Below are 20,694 nucleotides of genomic sequence, written 5' to 3'. Positions count from 1 at the left end.
AAAGCAGCCATGACATTATTAATTGGTTCTTGTAGACTGTGTTTTCAATCAGTAATGGTTACAATAGCTGAGGCAGTCATGCGCTAATCTGCTGTGTCTATTAAAATGGCTGCAGTGAGTAGTTTAGCTGTCCTCAGACTGTTCAGGTTTATGTGAAAAGACATTTACTCTCCAGCAGTCCAAGGGTGGTTCAGAGAGGGTAGTCGGAAATGGAAGTCAAGTGTGTGCAAGAGAGCAAACCATTATTCTAGAACTCAGAGCACTCTAACACACCTAACAAGGTTATAATAGAAACACTTCATCCGTGTCTGATCCACTAACGTGAACTTATTTGATAACAAATAACTTGTTCTTGAAGAGAGGGTCCAAACGTTAACTTCTATCTCACAGTACAACTAAATAAGAAAAGACTTACAAATCTCCCTCCATAAATCCCCATGATTTCATGTTCCCTTTGGTCATATTGAGGAAAAGACAGAGCAGAAAAGATTTGCTCTTCTAATAGGCTACATAAACAGAAAGCCTATCAAATATATCAAGGAGATAGGTATGACAGAAAAAGTAATAGTTGCAGAAAATTATAGGGGTATAAGGAAAAGAGAAGTAGATTTAATAAAATCTTCTAATTGAAAAAATTATTACCTAGTCTTGTATAGCACATGAAATATGCTGTTCCTGTTATAAGGTTCCTGTTTTAAGGTCATCTGGTTTTGAAGAAAGTAAAACTTGACCTTCTGAGGGTATATATACTACTAGAGAGTGAAGGTAAGCAGATACTATCCATTTCTGAACACCTTATGTAGTTATTTCCCACTTCAAGATAAAATGGGCAGTTCCAAGGAGAGAAACGCATAACATCTGAAACTATGGGGCCTGGAAAGCTTTGGTAGCCCTCCATAGGCCTATTGTATTTCACAGACAAGATAACATGCCATAACTAGTTGGCATTGACCACAAGAGCTGAAAAAGGGTGGACTGCTCTTGCTTTTTCCTACATGAACAACTTCCTATTGCAGTGACTTGTCTATATTGGGTACTGGAAAAGCATCAGATATTGTACTTACTTTTTGTAGAAGGACCTTGATCCTACCCTCTGCCCTATTGATTTATTTTTAATGTATGGACCTCTTTCAAAATTGCATCACAAATTATCTTTACTTTTGGTTCTTGGCTCCGATTACAACCCTGAAGTTTATGCTCACCAATTCTTATTAAGAATAGAGCTAGGGGGCACCTGGGTGGCTCAGGCAGTTAAGTGTCTGACTTCGGCTCAGGTGATGATCTTACGGTTCATGGGTTCCAGCCCCGTATCAGGCTCTGTGCTGACAGCTCGGAGCCTGGAGCCTGCTTCGGATTCTGTGTCTCCCTCTCTCTCTGCCCCTCCCCCACTTGTGCTCTGTCTCTCTCGCACAAGAATAAATAAACATTAAAAAATTTAAAAAAATATTTAGAGCCTTAATTCATCCATACATCTGGATGTTCTAATTTTATTCTAAGGTCAAGCCTGACCATCAGAATCATGTGTTTATACTCTTTTTGTAGCCTCTCATAAAAGCACTCATAAAGCTTCAGTATTCTGTCATTGACAAATATTGAGAGATGGTAGCTATTGAGAGTGGACCTGTGGATCATTATTTATTCAGTGTAGTGATAATGTTAAAGACATAACCTAGTCTATTACCAGAGATCACCTTAAAAAGAAGAGATATTTCCTACTGGTCCTTTTAGCTTCTGGCTCCCAAATGAAGAAACGCTATGATTCTCCTAAGCAATTAAAGTTTATTTATGATCTGAACAGTGTGTTACATGTAAACCATGTCCCTCTTTGCTTTGACTCTCCATTAACTTAGAGACAGGATCTTGGCTTCTAGCAATTGTGTATCCACCAGCTAATACAAAAATATACATTTTGATGTATTTATTTTATTCCCAACTGTATTAGTTAGCTATTGCTGCATAACAAATTACCTAAAATGTTAGCGTTTAAAAGCAACAAACATTTATTTTCTCACAATTTCTGTGGATACAGCTTTGCTGGGTGCCTCTGCCCCAGGACCTCATAGTTTGTGATCAGACTTTGGCCTGGGCTGTATTCTCATCTGAAAGCTTGTCAAAAGGAAGATCTTCTTCCAAACTCACTCACATGATTGCTGACAGGATTCAGCACATCACAGTTTGTTGGATTGTATTCCATAGTTGCTGGATTGTGTTCCATAGTTTCTGACTGTTGGTCAGAGCCCCCCCCGCCCCCCCCCCCCCCCCCCCCCGCTTAGTACCTTGCCAAAGGGCCCTTTTCATAGGATGGCTCACTGCATGGCAGTTTGAGCAAGCAACTGAGAAAGCAATAGAGAGGGAATAGAATGTAAGTCAATGTCTTTTTGTAACCTGATCTTGGAAGTGATGTTCCATCACTGTTGGGGTATTCTGTTCATTTGATGGAGGTCACTAGGTCTAGCTTATATTCTAAGGAAGAGAACTGTACAAAAGCATGAATACCAAAAGGTGAGGGATTTGGGACCATTTTAGAAGCTATCTTTTTACTTTCTTATACATAGTTCACCTTTGCCTAAGTCTTCAGTTACTTTTATTCTTTGTGTTACACATACTTCCATTACTTTACTTAAAATGCATACATATCATATGATAACATATGGTGTGTATTTTATCAATGTATATTGTATGAGATTGTACACCCTTTGTCATTCACTTTAACAACCACAATAATTAGTTTATTAATCTATCTGCTATGGGTATAGATCTGTTTTGAGGACTAGGAATACAATAATTTACCAAAAAAAAGAAGAAAAAAGTCTTGCCTTTAAGAGCAGTTATGGGGATCCAGCTTAGTATACAATATTCTAACCGAAGAACATTTTTTTAAAGATAATTCCTCTTTATATATTTAGGGTAAACCCAATCTTGTCTTGGTATATTCTCTTTCCAAATATATGTTGGATTTGATTTTCTAGTTTTTTAAATCTCTATTATTTTTAGGATTTTTACATATATTTTAAAGAGTAAAATTGATGTGTAGTATCCTCTTACATGCCCTATTTGGCTTTTGATATAAGGATTATACTTCTCTTGTGGAATAAGTTAGATATTCCCTCTTTTATGACCATTAGAAAGAGTTTGTTAAATTAAAAAAAAAAAAGGATAGCCTGCATTTTGAACATTTGGTAAAATTCATTTGTAAAACTCCTGGCTCTGCTGTTTTATTTCAGTATTTTTTATTTTTATTTAGCTGTTTTATTTGAAGATTTACAGACTAACTTCTCTAATATCTACAGATTACTTGAGCTTTTAACCCTCTTGAAATCATGTCTGCATGTATATATATTCTCCCTTACATTTTTTCTGTTTCATCTCAGATTCCAAAATTATAGGAACGTAGTTATTGGTAGTGTTCTCATTATCTTTTTAGTTTCTATTTGTAGTGTGGGCCCCTTTTCATTCATAATATTATGTATTTGTATCTTCTTTTGATGAAAATTGTCAGATTCATCTATTTTGTGGGATTTTTATTTTCATGTATTCCAATTCTGGAATTCTTGGATCCCTCATTTGATTTCTGTGTCTCCACAATTCTAGTCTCTGGGCTGTGAATTCCAGGGCCCTGCAAGGCTCCAAATCTCACTTTCTCCCTGGGTTTTGATTCCCTGATTAGTTTTGAATGAGATACTCCCTGCTATTATAGTATGGCTCCCTACATAGAATATACCAACCTCTCTTTATACGAGGAGAAGATTTGGATATCACGTGATTTGAAATGGGGGAATCTTGGGGTTCCTGGGTGGCTCAGTTAGCTAAGTGTCCAGCTCTTGGTTTGGGCTCAGGTCATAGTCTCACAGTTTGTGAGGTCAAGTCATTTGTTGGTCTCCAAGCTGACAGTGTGGAGCCTGCTCAGGATTTTCTCTCTCTCTCTCTCTCTCTCGCTCTCACTCTCGCTCTCTCTCTGCCCCTCCCTTTCCCCCACCCTCAATAAATAAATATTTAGAAAAAATAAAGTAGCTGAATCTTTAGCGTATCTTGGTTATGGTTTCTTAAGCCAATTCTGTCTCAGTCAGAAAATCTACTCTCAGAATGGAACGAAGCACGTCTCTGTGTCCTGGGAGGTATTCCCCATCTCTTCTTGATTCCTCTGCACCTTGGGCCCTAACCCTGCCTCTGGTGCTTTAGATTCTGGGTGGTACCATCCCCTGTACCTAGTAGTGGTCAGACGTTCGGTGCGTCTCCCTTGCCTTTATCCACTTAGCCGGTATCCAGGCCTGGCCATCCCTGACATTGTCCACCTTAAAAATAATCCACCTTATTTGCTTTTCTGCCCTTAACTATTTGGGTCTTCAAGAGAAAGGGAAAATGTCTAGCCACTGCAAATGGATGCCTGGAAAGAGTTCTTCTGACCAAAATAAAAACCTGAAGCTGAAGCTTAGGGATTGATTATACTTTATCCCTTTGTGTCAATTAGCTTTGAAAGATTTAGCAGCTATGATGTCTCCACTTAAAACTCAGTTGAATTTCTATACAAAAAAAAAGACCTCTTAAACTATCTTTTGAACTTTTATTAAATATTTTGTAAAGTTTATTTATTTTGAGAGAGAGAGAAAGAGGGAGAACAAGTGGGGTAGGGGCAGAGAGAGAGAATCCCAAGCAGGCTCTGCACGGCCAGCACAGAGTCCGATGGGGACTCGAAATCTGGGCTCGAACTCATGAACCGTGAGATCATGGCCTGAGCCAAAATCAAGAGTTGGATGTTTTACTGAGCCACCCAGGTGCCCCTTTATTAAATATATTTTAAACTGATTTTTCTTTCTGCATTATCTACTTTCTGTGTAATCCATAACAGTGTCTCTCACTCACATCAAAGAAATATGTGCCTAGTAGTGGATAAGCTGCTCTGGGTCTCTGTTTGCCCAGTATTCACTTACAATTTTCTAATGCCTGCACTTCATCTTGATATGGCTTGGTACCCATGTGACAACAAAAGTCAGGCTGTTTATTTCCTTGCCCTTGATGTTATTTTGCCCAATGCTGAAAATGAACCTAAAAATTAAAATTCACTAACAAAAGTGACTATGATGGTTTATTCTGTAATTTTTCCATTTTTCTTATTTTATAAATTGGCAGAGAATCTCATCAGTCAAAGCTTAGGGAAGAAAATTCTCCACTTCTTTTAAACTGTTTAATAAGGGCTGTGTAATTTTTAATCTTATAGATGGGGATCAGTGCTGTAAGGAATAAGCAGATACTCTCCCTGAAGGAAATTGATATCAAATGAACCTCAAGAGTCATCTTTGGTTTGGTATGAATCATTGCTTAATTATCCCCTTCTTTGGTGCTCTTGGAATTTTTCAGAGACGGGACCACAATGCCAGAAAACATAGAAAGTGTCCTTTGTTCCTTGAATTAAGGGCTCTTCCGCTGTCTGTCTCTCCCGCTCATTTGTTACATCTAACAATCTGGAAGTGAATGTGCTTAATAGGCTTTGTCTGAGAAGAGCTTCATTTCTTTTTTGTGAAGGAAGCTATAGCCTTGGAATTGTCTCCTCATGCACTCCACCTTTTGACAGCACTGAGCCTTTATTTATGAAAGAAGTTTAATTAATGCCCTTGGATAAACTGTTAACCTTTGAAATGGTTTCCTGATGCATGGAGGCCCTTTCTCTTCTGCCAGGAATTGATTTTGGAAATGGCCCTGCCTCCTCGTGACTTATGATTCAGAGAGAGGAAGAGACCATGCAAAGTGCAACAAGGTGGGGATGAGAGCCCCGTGAGGTGTAGTGATGAAGGGTTTGCATCAGTATGTGTAAAATATAGATCATTGAAAATGTGTGGAATCAACTTCAAAGAAAGATGATGGTTTTACAAAGAGACTGTAATATCGTGCCATTGAAACAAACTGTAACACTGAAAATATAAGGCAGTTTTCTGCCTTATAAAGCAAGGTTCTCAAATTTCGAGTAAAATCATAAGAATTTTTTTTTTTTAAGAATGGCATAGATGATGGATAGACAGAAAGGGAAAGGAAAGACACAACTTTCAGGCTAGTAAATTTTACTGTATTTTCCTGGCACGTCGCCCAGAGACATTTGCAAAGAAAAAGATGCCAGAGTTATTCTTTAGAGGGTTAACTCATATTAATGTAGTTATTGTTCACTGTACACACAGATGTTTTTTAATTAAGTGCTATTTTAGGAAAGTAATTTCTCCAAAGCAGAAGCAATATTTGGGGGCAAAGTGTGTGAGAAGTGTTGCAGAAGTTTCCTCGTGTTTGTGGTAATCTAGTCGAATAGTAGCTCCTGGTAAAATTAAATTACTGTGGCCCCGCGTCCATTTCCCTGGTAGTACAGTCAGTGGAGACTTCACCGTTTTGTCATTCCAATTATGCCCTTCAGAAGAATACCATATTGGTTTGTTTGCACAGAAATTACAGAAAATACAATCTGCCACTGAGGAAAATAAATAAAACTATGTTCTCGGTTATGTTATTGCCACTTCAGTTTTAGACCCTCTCTTATAAAACCTATTTGTTTTCTGTACTAGGGATACAGATTGCTTATTAAATTAACAAGGGCCAAGCAATAAAGATCTGAGTAGAATAACAATTCGGACCCCACTGGACTATAAAATAATTCCATTTTTCTCAATCAAATCGTGAGTGTTAAGCTGCCTGTCGCCTGATGCGCAACACCACCACCTCACCTTTCCCCTACAGTCCTGGAATTTTCCAATTAGGAGATAGGATTGTGCTTGAGGCTATGTTATCTACACTCTTAGTCTTAGCCAGCATAGTACATTCCGTGGAGCGTGCTGAGAACAGGCTAGAAGTGAAAGAACATTCTTTTGACCAGGCCAGTGCCTCCCAGCCATGTCACTGCTCACTGATGAGGAGCCACAGCAGAGCCCCCCGCTAATCCAGCCCCTCCCCCATGGCAAGGACCACTCTACCTGCTGCTTTCCTGGCACGTGTTCCCGGGGCAGGTGTGTGCAGCTGAGTGCCACCCAAGAGATGTAGGCTGGCCTTGGGTAGGTTGTAGAAGAAGAAAGAAAAGGCAGGACAAGTCATGAGTCATGAGGTCCTCCAAAGTGAGATGAGATAAGGAATGTCCAGGCTCTGGAGTTTTTCTGACTTGGTGGCGGGAACCAATTTCCTGGAGGCATCTTCTCGTTTTAGAGTTCCTTCTGCCTTGTATCACCAGTGTTCAGGATCTTGGGATGACAGAGTGTCATACAGTCCAATTTCTGTTTTGCTCATGGGAAAAATTAGGGACCAGTGAGCAAAAGTAATTTTCCCAATGGTGTACAGCTTCTTAAGAAACAGCCCAGTCCCTGCAAGCATCTGATTCTCCAAATTCTTAATCTGAAGTTTTTACTAGTGTGTAAAGGGAAATACAATTTTGATGTGTAACTGAACTGAAACAGCCAGAAATGTAATCTTATTCTCTGCTTGGTAAGAGATGGTGATAGAAAGCGTTTGCTTCTGTCCAGCTTTTATTAAGCATTGAAAAAGGTTGTCACCATTGCCGTCATCTCTAATAACCCTGCTGCTTCCCTAGAGTTTTTAGGAGAGTGGGAGGGCCGGAGGAATCTAAGTATTTTCTCTTCCCTGAATTCAACAATAAGACCAGGATTAAGTTCTCTATGATCTAAATTCTATTATCATTATTCATTGACCTACCATGAAAAGTATTCATGAAAAGTATTCGAAGAGACAGGAAACATCATGTTCTGTCATCTCTGAACATTGTCGAACACTGGACTTCTGGACCAATTTTCATAATCTGTCTTCACCATCATCACTGTGAATTCTCAAGATCCATGGTTCTTGAACTTCAGAGCACGTCAGATTGCTAATCCCCATTGCCAGAGCTTCTGATTCAGTCGTAGGTCTGGAGTAGAGCCCATGAATGTGCATTTGTTTTTTTATTATTTAAATTCCAGTTAGTTAACATATAGTATAGTATTGGTTTCAGAAGTAGCATTTAGTGGTTCATCACTTACATATAACACCCAGTGCTCATCCCAACAAGTGCCCTCCTTAATGCCCATCACCCATTTAGCCCATCCCCACACATACCTCCTCTCCAGCAACCCTCAGTTTGTTCTCTGTATGAGTCTCTTATGGTTTGCCTCCCTTTCTGTTCTAATTTTATTTTTCCTTCCCTTTCCCTATGTTCAACTGTTGCGTTTCTTAAGTTCCACAGAAGAGTGAAATCATATATTTGTCTTTCTCTGTCTGACTTATTTCGATTAGCCTAATACACTCTAGTTCCATCCACATTGTTGCAAATGGCAAGATTGCATTCTTTTGGATTACCAAGTAATATTCCATTGTATACAAATACCACTTCCTCTTTACCCATTCATCCGTCGATGGACATTTGGGCTCTTCCCATACTTTGGCTATTGTTGACAGGGCTGCTATAAACACTGGGGTGCATGTGCCCCTTCGAATCAGCATTTTTATGTCCTTTGGATAAATACCTTTTCAGTTGCTGGGCCGTAGGATATCTCTATTTTTAATTTTTTGATGAACTTCCTTACTGTTCTCCAGAGTGGCTGCACCAGTTTGCATTCCCACCAACAGTGTAACAACCTCTCTGCATCCTCACCAACATCTGTTGTTTCCCGAGTTGTTAATTTTAGTCCCATGAATGTGCATGTCTAGCAGCCTCACATACGATGCTACTGCTGCTGATCAGGGCACAACACTTGGAAAACCACCATAATAAAGAAACGTGAATGTAAATTATAATAAAAATATTGAGAATCAGTTTTCGTACACAGACTATAGGTCACTGAAGCACACGTATTAAATTAATAATACTTTATTATTAAGAAGAGAGAAGGAGATTGAAGTTGATTGTAGCGGAAAAAGATTTTATTTGTATTGGTCAAATGTGGTCAAAAGAGAATAGATTAATATAATATTTGTGCAATTGAAAATAAATTATATTTTTAAAATAGAAATAATATTTACTTTATGGTAAACAGATTATTAAATTTTTCCAATTTTGTGAGATCAATATCCTAATTTCTGTTTTTCTAGAAAATCATCCACCCTCACCCCCTCAGGAGGCTGGGTGCTCTTTTGTGGATCATTTGAATAGAATCTCTGGATGTGGGGGACACAAAACACAGTAGAGAATTGGGGTGAACAAAATAAAGTAGGGGAAAAAAGGAAACGCAAATGGAGGATTATGGAATTCTCAACTCTTTTCTCTGGACCTACTTCAGAATGCTTGCACACAAGTTGGTCCTCCTGCACCCTGTTCGCCCTGCGTTGCCTGTCATAGGAGATGGATAAGGACTTCTCAGCAGATTCCTGTCCGAAAGGCCTCTGGATACTGATGTTTGGACATACCTAGTGAAAAGCTAAACTGACCTGTGCTCTAGTGGTGCCAATAACTGACAAGTCGTCTCCTCCTAAACAGAGCTTCTTGGGGTTCCCCGGGTGGCTCATTCGGTGAAGCGTCCAACTCTTGGTTTCAGCTCAGGTCATGATCTCACAGTTCATGGATTCAAGCCCCTCACTGACACTGCAGAGCCTGCTTGGGATTCTCCCTCTCTCTCTCTCTCTCTCTCTCTCTTTCTCTCTTTCTCTTTCTGCCCCTCCCCTGCTCTCTCTTTCTCAAAATAAATTAATTAATTAAAAAAAAAAACAGAGCTAATCAACAATTTTTTCAAGCCTTGCTCTTAGAAAATAAGTTTAGGGGAGCCTTGGTGGCTCAGTCGGTTGAGCGTCTGACTTCATCTCAGGTCATGATCTCGCAGTTCACGGGGTCGAGCCCTGCATCGGGCTGTGTGCTGACAGCTCAGAACCTGAGCCTGCTTCAGATTCTGTGTCTCCCTCTCTCTCTGCCCCTCCCCTGCTGGCACTATTTCTCTCTCAAAAATAAATAAACATTAAAAAATTAAAAAAATAAGTTTATGGACCAAAATCACAAGACATTGAAAGAAAATGCAGAATTTGAGAGATATAAAAGCAAAAGAAATAACAAATATACAGACACAGAGACACATGTACACACACAAAAGGGAAATAAATCCTATAATCCGTATCCTCAAAGAGATTAGAGAAGACAGTGCTTCCACTAAATTATAAAATCCACTACTTTTAAAGAGGCATAATTAGAGATCAAAAAATAGTGTTTGAAAGCTGATACATAAAAATTAATAAGTAGAAAAGCTCAGAAGCTAAAGAACAGAATAGTTCTAAGAATATGTAATAACAGTGATAAAAAAATTGAGAAAGAATATAGGATATTAGAGATTTAATCTGAAAAACAGTCATTCCAGAGACAGAAAACAGAATGGAGAAGAAAACTATATATTAAAAAAAATTTACGAAAGTGTGTGCTAATTTTCTGGGACATTATTTAGTTCATCAGTGACTGATAGTACATTCTGTTGACTTAGCCAAAGTTGTGAAATACTTCATATCATGTTTCTTATAATAGGATGAAAGTAATATCAGCAGTTAAAAAGTCAAGTACCAGCCTACTAAGCATATTCTTTAGAGATATGGAGGTTTACCACCAGTGGACTGAGCTAAAGGAATTGAATGTCACTCTGGACAGTGAAACTAGAAAGTGGGAGAGGTGAAACAGAGAGAATACAGACTTTTCCTGTTACACGCCCTTTAGGTGTCTTTTTTTTTTTTCCTATTTAAGTTTTTATTATATGTATGTACCACTTAAAAATTAAAATTTATTGGAAAAGAAAATCAGTAAGCACACTTTTGAGAAACACACAAAAGAACATCTGACCGATGTTGAGGCATTCATAGTGGTTAAGAAGAAATTTTGACAGGTTGTGTCTCTCATTTCAATCCCTTTTCTCACATAATCAATGACTGCGTCTTTCCCATGCCTTCTTCCTGCCACAGTAGCAGACTAGGGAATTCTGCAGAGATTAGAAACATAGAGGCTACGGTTTTGGGGAATCAGGCACAAGAGGAGACCTACCCAAACAAGCCACTCTCCTGCTCACGTAGAAGAGGAGAGGTTTCTTTTATTCATCAGGCTATAAAATGTACAGACTACATTGGCAGTTGTTATTACATCGACAGTCTATTTTATGGGATTATTGTAACCCTAAATCAGTGAAAAAGTATTCACATGAGAAGTCTTTAACCAGTAGTGCATCATGCTATTTAACAGAGCATTGCATGGTCATCAGGAGAGGGCACAGATAGTTTTGAAGGCAGACGAACCTGAGTCTCAGTGCTCTTTCAGCCAATTACTGGGATGGGACCTTGTAAATGCTTCTTAACCTCTTACACCTCATCTATAAAATGAGGGCAGTAACAGTGGCCACCTGCTATGGCTGTCAAGTGAAATTCAAGTTCGGCAGGTGAAATTCTTAGTTTAGTGCTTAATGCTACATGGGAAATAGTAAACACACTTTAAATCATAGACTTAAACAGCAATGGCCATAGTATTCCTCATTATTACTGAAAGAAGTAGGCTGGTAATAATGTGAAGAAAATTTACAATTATAATGGAAACAGTCCCCAAATCTAATTTTAGTGTTTGTGATAGTTTTGCCCCCCTAAAAACTGTTAGCTTCAAAATGGTGATTAGAATTAAGTACTTTAGCTTTAAGATCTTTAGTTTTTAGTTTAGTTTTAGTTTAAGGCACCTGGGATGGCTCATTAGATTAAGTATCCTACTCTTGATTTTTTCTCAGTTTTGATCAAGCAGTTCATGAATTTGAGCCCCCTGTTGGGCTCTGCACTGACAGCCTGGAGCCTGCTTGGGATTCTCTGTCTCCCTCTTTGTCCCTTCTCCGTGCTCTCTCTCTCTCTCAAAAGAAAGAAATAAACATAAAAAAAAAAGATCTTTAGTGTTAGTATTCTTCATTGGAGTGACAACACCAGATGAGAGATAAGAAAAAGAATAAAATGGGAAGATATTTTCAAAATTTGGACTCCATCAGTCCAATGGGTCAGGAGTTTATGTGTATTCCCTCATTCTAAATGAACAAACAACTGCAGGAGAAAGCTTCCTTGAGTTGTGCACAGTGGTGAAGACTGTGGTTCTAAGAACCTTTGAGAGCTGGGTGAGCTACACCTGAACTCTTATTTCTCTGGTGCAGCTACCAGAAAAATAGAGTCCCAGAAGACAGACATTATGGACAAAACTTTGGGGTCTCAGCAAAAATAAAACTTTGGTCTTCCCTAAGTGTTCCCAGGTTTTATTTCCACAAAGAAGAAGAGATTAGGTATTTTAGGTAGGGAGATGGAAACTCTAGGGTTTTATCCTTCCTGCTGAATCAGCAGATCCTTTTCTTTCTGACCTTTAGGCAGTGGCGCAAGGCTCATCCATTTGCAAAGGTGTACAGCTGAAAAATAGGAAAGGGAGCTGTCCCTTGGGCTCTCTGCATAGGAAGGGAGTTTTTCATTGTGACCGTATCATTTGTTAATAATATGGGCTTGCTTCAATACGAACAAAGAGTTCATTATAAAAAATCAAAAAACTGAAAGACTTGCAAGACATGGTGAACATAAATATTATGCCCTTTTTAACTGACAGGTGAAATGAAGTAAAGAGAGACGAAGTGCAATCCCGTAGGTGACACAGGAAGTGGCAGAAACATACTTTGAAAGTTTTGATCTTGAAATCTCTGTCCGCAGTCACCTTCCACATCCAGAACCCCATTTTCCTGTCTGGGTGCAACGTTGTGCTAATTTGCCTCTTTCAAGAAGGAATTTCTCTAAAGATGGGGGAATGGGAGTCCTCAGAGGATGCTGTCTTCCAAAACTCATGTCATGTAAGAGAAACTTCTGTGAAATCCAGAAAGGAAATGAAACATGACTAATTAAGCATGTAACCTAACCAAGGAGATGTATAGCAGTTGTTGATGTCATAACCATCAGAGCCAATTTGTGAAGCGTCAAAATTTACATCACAGAGTTACAAGTGATGCAACAGAAATACCTCTTGTGAGGTCATTGTGATGTATTAAAGGCAGGTATATTCCCACCAAACTAGAATATAATTTAGATTTCTACCTAACATCCTGCACATGCAGAAAGCCTATGAAATGCTTTTCAAAAGAATAATTTAAATAGATATAGAAAATGAACACTTTCCCCAAAAAGCATGATGTTTATAGGTTCCAAAGGTATTCCCATAGTCTTACCATTAGAACATTTTTTAGATGACAAATTTATTTGTATGTGTGTATATATATATATTTATAATGACTATATATAATATGATTACATAAATATAGGATTATATATTATATATGCATACATATATACACATATGTGTGTGTGTTTCTCTGTCTAGATGCACTAAAATTAGAGACAGAACTGCATTTTCACAAAAAATTAGCTACTTTTCTAAATAAAGCTGGAATATTTCTAGGGGTAATTTCTTATATGTGAGATATTTGATCCCATCTGTCAGAATTCTACCTGTAGAATTTGCCCAGGACACCCACTTTTCAACACACTAAAATCTATAGTAATGGTCATTATCTCTACAACTAATTCTACATTTCCTTCCCATGGTCCTTCACCTAAATATTGTATAGAATAAAATGTTGTTTGCAACAACAGACTAAGAGAAGGCATTTTAAAGTCAAGTAAGAAGAGTATTATTGAACTGTTATGATATACTTTGCCTAAAAACTATTTAGGAGCTACTCAATAATGGGTATGTAGCTTCAGATTTAATAAACTATATTAGGGAACATCTCACAGAAAGCGGATGCAAGAAGGTTGAAATGACAAGGCATCAAATGGCATCATATCTTCCTCCATCATTGGGGAAGCAACAATAATGACTGAGATTCTCAGATGGTCAACCAACTACTGACTTTAGAAATCTCTGTATAAGAATAAAAATGCTTCCCCCCCGCTAAATCTATACATAGAAACTCTTTCAAAACATTTGCCCTTTTGCCCCAGGGACCAAATTATGGTCAGATTCAACAAATACCACAGGAGTTCCTAAAAAATAAAACTCAGGAACAACCTTGAAATGTAACATCTAAAAAGAGCGTGATTCCATCTTGCTGTGGTTTATCCTGGGCTCCTGTTCTTTCTTGTACCCACTCGACATTTCACTTCCTGCTCTGTCTGTGCCCTCCACTCCCTGCACACATCACACTACTCTTTCAGATTCCCTGATTCTATCTTACTTCCCTGGGGCGAGCTGGGAGTGGGGGAGAAATGGCAAATGGATTGTGAGCAGGACAAAAATGGCAATATGTAGAAGAATAGCCACATCTAATTTAATGTTATTTATACTGAAATGCTCACCCATACACGCAACTGCAAATTTTATTTTATTTAATTTATTCATTCTATGGACAGAGAATCATTTTGACCGTCAGAGGTCTGCAGGTGATATTGATTTCAACCGCTATGGGCTCATCCCATCTAAAAGCTTCTTAACTTTATTCATAAAACTAATAATATGTATTTTTGTGTTTTATAAAATGTTAATGTTTAGATGAAGCCACGTCTGTGGCTATTGTAATGTTCCCTAAATCTTCTGGTCCCATAACATAGTTTCTACTTCCCTGAACACTTAAGCTTTGAGTGTGTGGACTCTGTTCATTATGTGTCTTCTATCACGGTCGACATACTTGCTCTTCCTTAAATATGTACTTGAAGTGTACAATTCTCAGAATTCTAGCTCCAGCTGGCAGGCAAAGGGAATTTTGTATGAATATGTACTTTGAAACTAGGCACTGTACTATCACAGTGTCTCCAGAGATTTACTTGTGAGTAACACTTTAACTATGACGTAAGGTTAGAAAGGTAAGATGAATTGTTGGATGATTTATTATTTTGCTAATTTATCTCCAGTTATGTATTTTTAAGTGTTCAAATAGCATTACTCTTGTGACTTCAAAAACCAGTGAGTGGTAAATAATATATTAGGAGCATTTGATAAATTAAAAAGATTCAAGTAGATGATAATTCTCTGAAAGCTCAATTTAATGGCTCTAGAGCACTTACTGTTGGATTAATCAGACAGCTTTAATCAGTATATTCAATATACGTTGTTTATTAACACATACTTCTTCAGGATTAACAGCACCCTTCACAGTTCATGCATGCAACAACAGCATTTGCAGTCTTTCTGATCAATTTTATGTGTAACCTTTCCTTATAACCTGTTGTCTCGTGTCAGAGTGCCAGTCCTGTCGTTAATAGGAGTTAGTCAGGAATTAGAAATTAGAAAGAAATAGGTAACAATCTGCACATATTTTTACCTCGGCTTTTAACACATTTTATTCAAATTACAAATTTACATCCTATGCACTATAAAAGTATAAATGACAATCTACATTTCTCTTTCGTCCCAACACATTGAATGATATGCTTCTCAAAGGCAAGTACTATTTTTTAGCAGACGCAGAAACAAATGCCGTGTCTGCACAGCAAGAAAGCAATAATGGTTTTGTTGAACAAACTTGACGGTAAAATGTTATTTATCCATATCACAAGTAGAAGTGGCCCAGTATAAAATAAACACTGTTCATCCAAACCGGGTGTTCATAATGGCTAAATTACATTGACAAAAACATTGAAGGGCTCTTACTATACATGAGAACTAAAACTTAAAAAAAAAATTTCAAGTGACAGTTTAAGGAACATCAATATGGCATTTAAAAAAGCCTATGGGCCCGAAACTAGGCAACAGGTACCCCTGTTATGAGAAGAAACTGGGCATGATATTTTCAAAAAGCTTTTTTTACATTATTTTTTTAGGTAAGCTCCATGACCAGTGTGGGGCTCGAACTCACAATCCCGAGATCAAGAGTCACGTTCTCTACCAACCGAGCCAGCCAGGTACGCCCAAAAAGTTTTTAAGCAAATGTCTGTCAGGAGAATTTAAAATTTTATGTGTTTTATAAATTTTTCATTTTAAATACAGATCAGTAATTATTTTAATGTTTAAATTAAAAGAGGACTTCATTTTCCTTCTGGTAAATGATCAAAATGTTTCAACTGTAAAATTTGGACTTCATTGGTTTTAAGTTAGGTCCACCACACATAAGTGAAGATGAAAGAATTATACAGCAAATTTTTCAGAAAGACAGCTACACACTCCATTTAAGATATTTTACACCACAACAGAGCATTCAGCATAAACATTTTTCTCTTCCCATTGTGAGTCGAAGTGATCTTTTTGTCCAGCCCTGCACCAGTAGGAACTGCTGGGCAAGCTATGTCTCCGCGTGCATTTGGGAGTCAGCGGGGGGAAGAGAGAGGAATGGTCAAAGCAAATGATGAGCCAGATCCTGATTAAATTGCATTATACAAATCCTGCTCATTCATCCCTGCCTGGAAACGCATGCAGAAATTGTCAGCACAGTCCAGATTTCTTCTCAATGGTCTTGTTTACTGAGGAGCAGGACAGTGGCCCATTTTTATGCCCTAGAAATAATTTTAAGCATAAACCTGAAGTGTTATAACAAAATATCCAAAGCCAAATTAAGTTGAGTTATATACATAGTTGGGGAAAAAAAGCAGTACTTTAAGGTTGAACTTTGCAGACTAGGAGAGCTGGGTAATTAACTTAGCAACCATGATGCAGGAATACGGCAATATGAATGAAGATGATCATAGAACTCATTCAAGGACGGCCTCACATATAATCGGGTCAACAGAGAAGACCAGAATCATGAGATTTCCTTATCTATACTACCTTTGGGTTTCACCAAAACTGTAAAGAAATGGTAGAAAATAGAATGTCTGGGCAACTCACTCGTACACCTGTTCATCATTGTGTGCTTATGTGTATGCGTCTCCTTGACATTAAACATACACTCCGTAAGTGTGAAACTCTGTGAAGCAGGGGTGCCTGTGTGGCTCAGTTGGTTAAGTGTCTGATTTCAGCTCAGGTCATGATCTCACGGTTCGTGAGTTTGAGCCCTGCGTCTGGGAGCCTGCTTCAGATTCTGTGCTCCCTCCCTCTCTGCCCCTCCCCCATGCACACTTGGTCTCTCTCTCAAAAATAAATAAAACATTTTTAAAAAATTAAAAACAAAACTCTGTGGAGCAGAAGATTTTTTTTTTAGTATTTTTTTTTTCACTCACATGTATCTAGCACTGAAAACAGTGCCTGGCACATAGAAGGTGTTTAATAAATATTCACTGGATGAATGGATAAATGAATGAGTGAATTATATAAGCAGTTTTATTTTTGCTTCCCTCCATCCCTTTAAACCCATTCAGTATTTGCAGCCCATCTCCTGCCCTTGAGTGACAATGAAGACCTTTAGAAACCTTTTGGCCACTCTGAGATAATAGAAAGGGCTATGATAACTTTACCAAATTTGCTCAAGCAATGTAAATTTCCTTTCCCAGATATTGCAAAGTTCTAACTTGATTTAAACTTAAATCTCAGTTCTGCCTTCAGCTGAAGCCTGTAGCAAGCAGTGGGGAAGAAGAAGCTTCCTTTCTGCTTCCACCAGCTAATGTTTGGGGAGCTTGGATATAAAATTGATGGAAATACCTGTACTTCCTATATGACCACCACTGTCATAGGCAGGTGTCATGCTCTCTAGACCTTGCAGGTGTTTTAAAGCTGACTTTCCTGTGTAGGTGCTTATGTGAGTTCTTTGAAGTTCCCTCTGCAGGCCCCATCAACTGCCACTCCTGTGACATGGCAGTGTCTCTCCTTGAGCCTGTGGCTTTCAGTCCCACTTCAGCTTCTGTCCCCGATGGGACGGCTAGTTAGCACCTGGATCCTCTTACCCGGGAGGGAAAACCCCGTGGGCAGGACTCATTTTTAAATTTCATCAGCGTGATGCCCTCTGATGCTGGAGTCACACCCTATTGACGTGTGTTGGTGAGGAATGAATTTTCTTCCCAACCGTAGCATTCTTCTCTTCCACACAAGCCAGTGCAGCTTTCTCGAGCCTGACTGGGGCACCAGTGCCCTGTGGTCCTTTAACTGCAAACTTGCCAAGTCGTCCGTAGCCTTAGGTGAAAGGGCTATACCCCTTAAGGGCGCTGTGGCTCTTAATACCATTTCTACAGAGAAACTGTTCTCACAAAATCGTTTCCCAATCTCAGTCAACCCTTACTTTTGATCTTCTTGAAGGGCTCCTGGAAAGAGACCCCAAATCATGTAACCAGTCCCCAAATAAAAAGTTCAAACTTGAATTAATAGTTTTCATCATGGTAGTCTAGGGCAAATTTTATTTTGGTTCTTGTTATCTATTGTGCCTGGGTCTCTAGATGGAAACATCTAATTTAACAGCCTGCTACGTATACACGTAAATATACAGTCAGGAATGGCAAATAGGTTTTGATTCCCATGCCATTCTTGATCCAGTCAAAGAGCCCTGCCAAAGAGCCCCGACGTGAGGAGATCCAGGCTCAGGGGCACGGATGTCTTTGTGCCATGCCTGCCGAGGGAGAAGTTAGGGGCGCTCTTGTGCCTGACAGGATCTAGGAGAATGGGTGCCAGGTTTGTCTTGTTCATGCTGTATTTCCTGTCTTAGCCACGTGCCTGGAATCAAGTAAGTGCTCAATTAATAGGTACTGACTATATGGGCAGGAGTATGTATACATAAATGAGTGGCCATATACATATAGAGTTATATTAAACACACATATAATGTTTATAAATTAATTTTATATACATGACTTAACTAATAAGCCAAATATTGTTTAGTATGCTATAAGTTCTGTTCTTTTCAATTAACTCCTTTTTATTTTTATAGGAATAATTTATAAAATCCTGAGGCAATATAAGTGCATGAGGCATTATTCAGGATATAAACTTGAATCTAATGCAAATGAGAATTAATGACAATTTCAATATCCTTTTTTTTTTTTTTTTTTTGAGAAAGGGCACATTTGGTGAGCAAGGGAGGGGCAGAGGAAGAGGGAGAGAGGAAATCTTAAGCAGGCTCCACACCCAGCTTGGAGCCCAACACAGGGTTCAATTTTACTACCCTGGGGTTATGACCTGAGCTGAAATCCAAACCGACTGAGCCAACCAGGCACCCTTCTGTATCCCTTTCAAAGAAGTGCGTGCACAAGGCCAATTGCTGCCTGTATTGCCATGCAAAATATGATTTTAAATACAGTTAACCTGAGCTTTCAGAATATCTGAGTATGTTTATGCAACATCATCTATAAAGAAAAAAAAGGCAGATACAGAGAGATACATAAATTCGTGGCCCAGAGTACATATTAATTGATAATGCTTGGCAAATATTTACTTTCTGTTTGCTGGTATTACATTAATTATGGGCTTAATGTTCACGTTGATGATGATACAGATCAGAAGATACCATCAAGAACACAATACCCATATAAACGTAAATGTAGTTACATTGTAATAGATGAGGTAATATGAAAGATGGATTCAAAAACATTAAGTTGGTATTTCTGCAGAGGCAACATTAGTCTTTCAGTTTCTTACACAGAACAACATGGATAGACTTTAGGAAATATCCACGTGGAAGACATTTTTGTTTGAAGGTTGAAGTTTATAGATATTTATCTGGAGACTTTCTCCACAGAATGCCATAAATATGGGAATTCGTTTTATTATTTTTATTTTTTTAATGCTTATTTTTGAGAGAGCGCAAGCAGAAGAGGGGCAGAGAGAGAGAGAGGGGGAGAGGATCCAAAGTGGGCTCTGTGCTGATAGCAGCGAGCCCGATGTAAGGTTCAAAGTCACAAACCGCAAGATCACGACCTGAGCCCAGTAAGTTGGGTGTTCAACCAACCTGAGCGACCCAGGTGTCCCTAAACATGGGAATTTAGAAAACATTTGGATATTTGGCTACTTTAAAAAATGTTTTCCTGGTTTTTTTTTTTCTTTTTAAAAAATTTAAAAAAAATATGTATTTTTGAGAGAGAGAAAGAGGGAGAGAGAGAGAGACAGTATGAGCAGGGGAGGGTCAGAGAGAGAGGGAGACAAAGAAACTAAAGCAGGCTCCAGGATCCCAGCTGTCAGCACAGAGCCTGATGCAGGACGCGGAGCTCGAACCCACAAACCATGAGATCATGACCTGAGCTGAAGTTGGACCCTGAACTGACTGAGCCACCCAGGTGCCCTAAAAAATTTTTTTTCATTTAAGTATTGCCCTTCATGAGAACACAAAGACTTGTTACAGAGTATTTCAGATATCTAGATGTTGTCATGTGGCTTGACAATGGAGTTAATTAGAGAAAAGTAGACGGTACTCAAAAAGGGGAGAAGCCTGCAATAGGGATCATACAAATCCACTGGTTATAGATGGTGATAAAAAATAATCAAATAAGTACTTCATCAGTGGTTTTCAAATTTGAGATAGATGATATTTAAAAATGAATAGTTTGGAAAATAGGATATCTGGATGTAGGCATTAACAACTGTTGGGCCACAGGCAAAAAGTTATGTGAACTCTCTGAGTTTTGGTCTCGTATATGGAAAAAAGAGCATGTTGAACTTAGTAACTACCAAGGAAATTTCAGCAAGCACAATTTTATAAGGAAACAGAGCCCCTAGGCAGGAAAAATAATGGAATACAATGGAAAATATACATGCTTTGTTACACTGGATTGTGAATTGCTGTATGGGGGGGGGGGGGAGGAAATATACTACCCCTGAGGACAAAATGTATGAGAGATGTAAGTCTGTGCAACATTCCTAAGGCAAATAAGTTGAGGGAATGTGAATGACATAGGACAAATCCCCCGTTAATGTTCAAGTGGCACTTC

General features: G+C 38.6%; 2 long non-coding RNA genes across 2 annotated transcripts in view; one reads left to right on the top strand and one right to left on the bottom strand.

The window, feature by feature from the left end:
• LOC113604649 (uncharacterized) overlaps positions 1 to 20,694 on the top strand; it is a 201,166-nt gene that overhangs the window by 136,852 nt on the left and 43,620 nt on the right. Inside the window, exon 7 of the long non-coding RNA XR_008295855.1 lies at positions 15,736 to 15,816. This is a non-coding gene — a long non-coding RNA (uncharacterized LOC113604649). The remainder of the gene's footprint in view (positions 1 to 15,735; positions 15,817 to 20,694) is intronic.
• Positions 1 to 20,694, bottom strand: part of LOC113604648 (uncharacterized) — a 61,734-nt gene that overhangs the window by 14,048 nt on the left and 26,992 nt on the right. The gene's annotated exons all lie outside the window — the stretch shown is intronic.

Source organism: Acinonyx jubatus, chromosome B1 (genome assembly GCF_027475565.1).
Source record: "Acinonyx jubatus isolate Ajub_Pintada_27869175 chromosome B1, VMU_Ajub_asm_v1.0, whole genome shotgun sequence".
NCBI classification, from domain to species: domain Eukaryota; kingdom Metazoa; phylum Chordata; class Mammalia; order Carnivora; family Felidae; genus Acinonyx; species Acinonyx jubatus.
The sequence above is the reverse complement of the archived record's forward strand: the minus strand, read 5'-3'. Positions and strand labels throughout refer to the sequence as shown.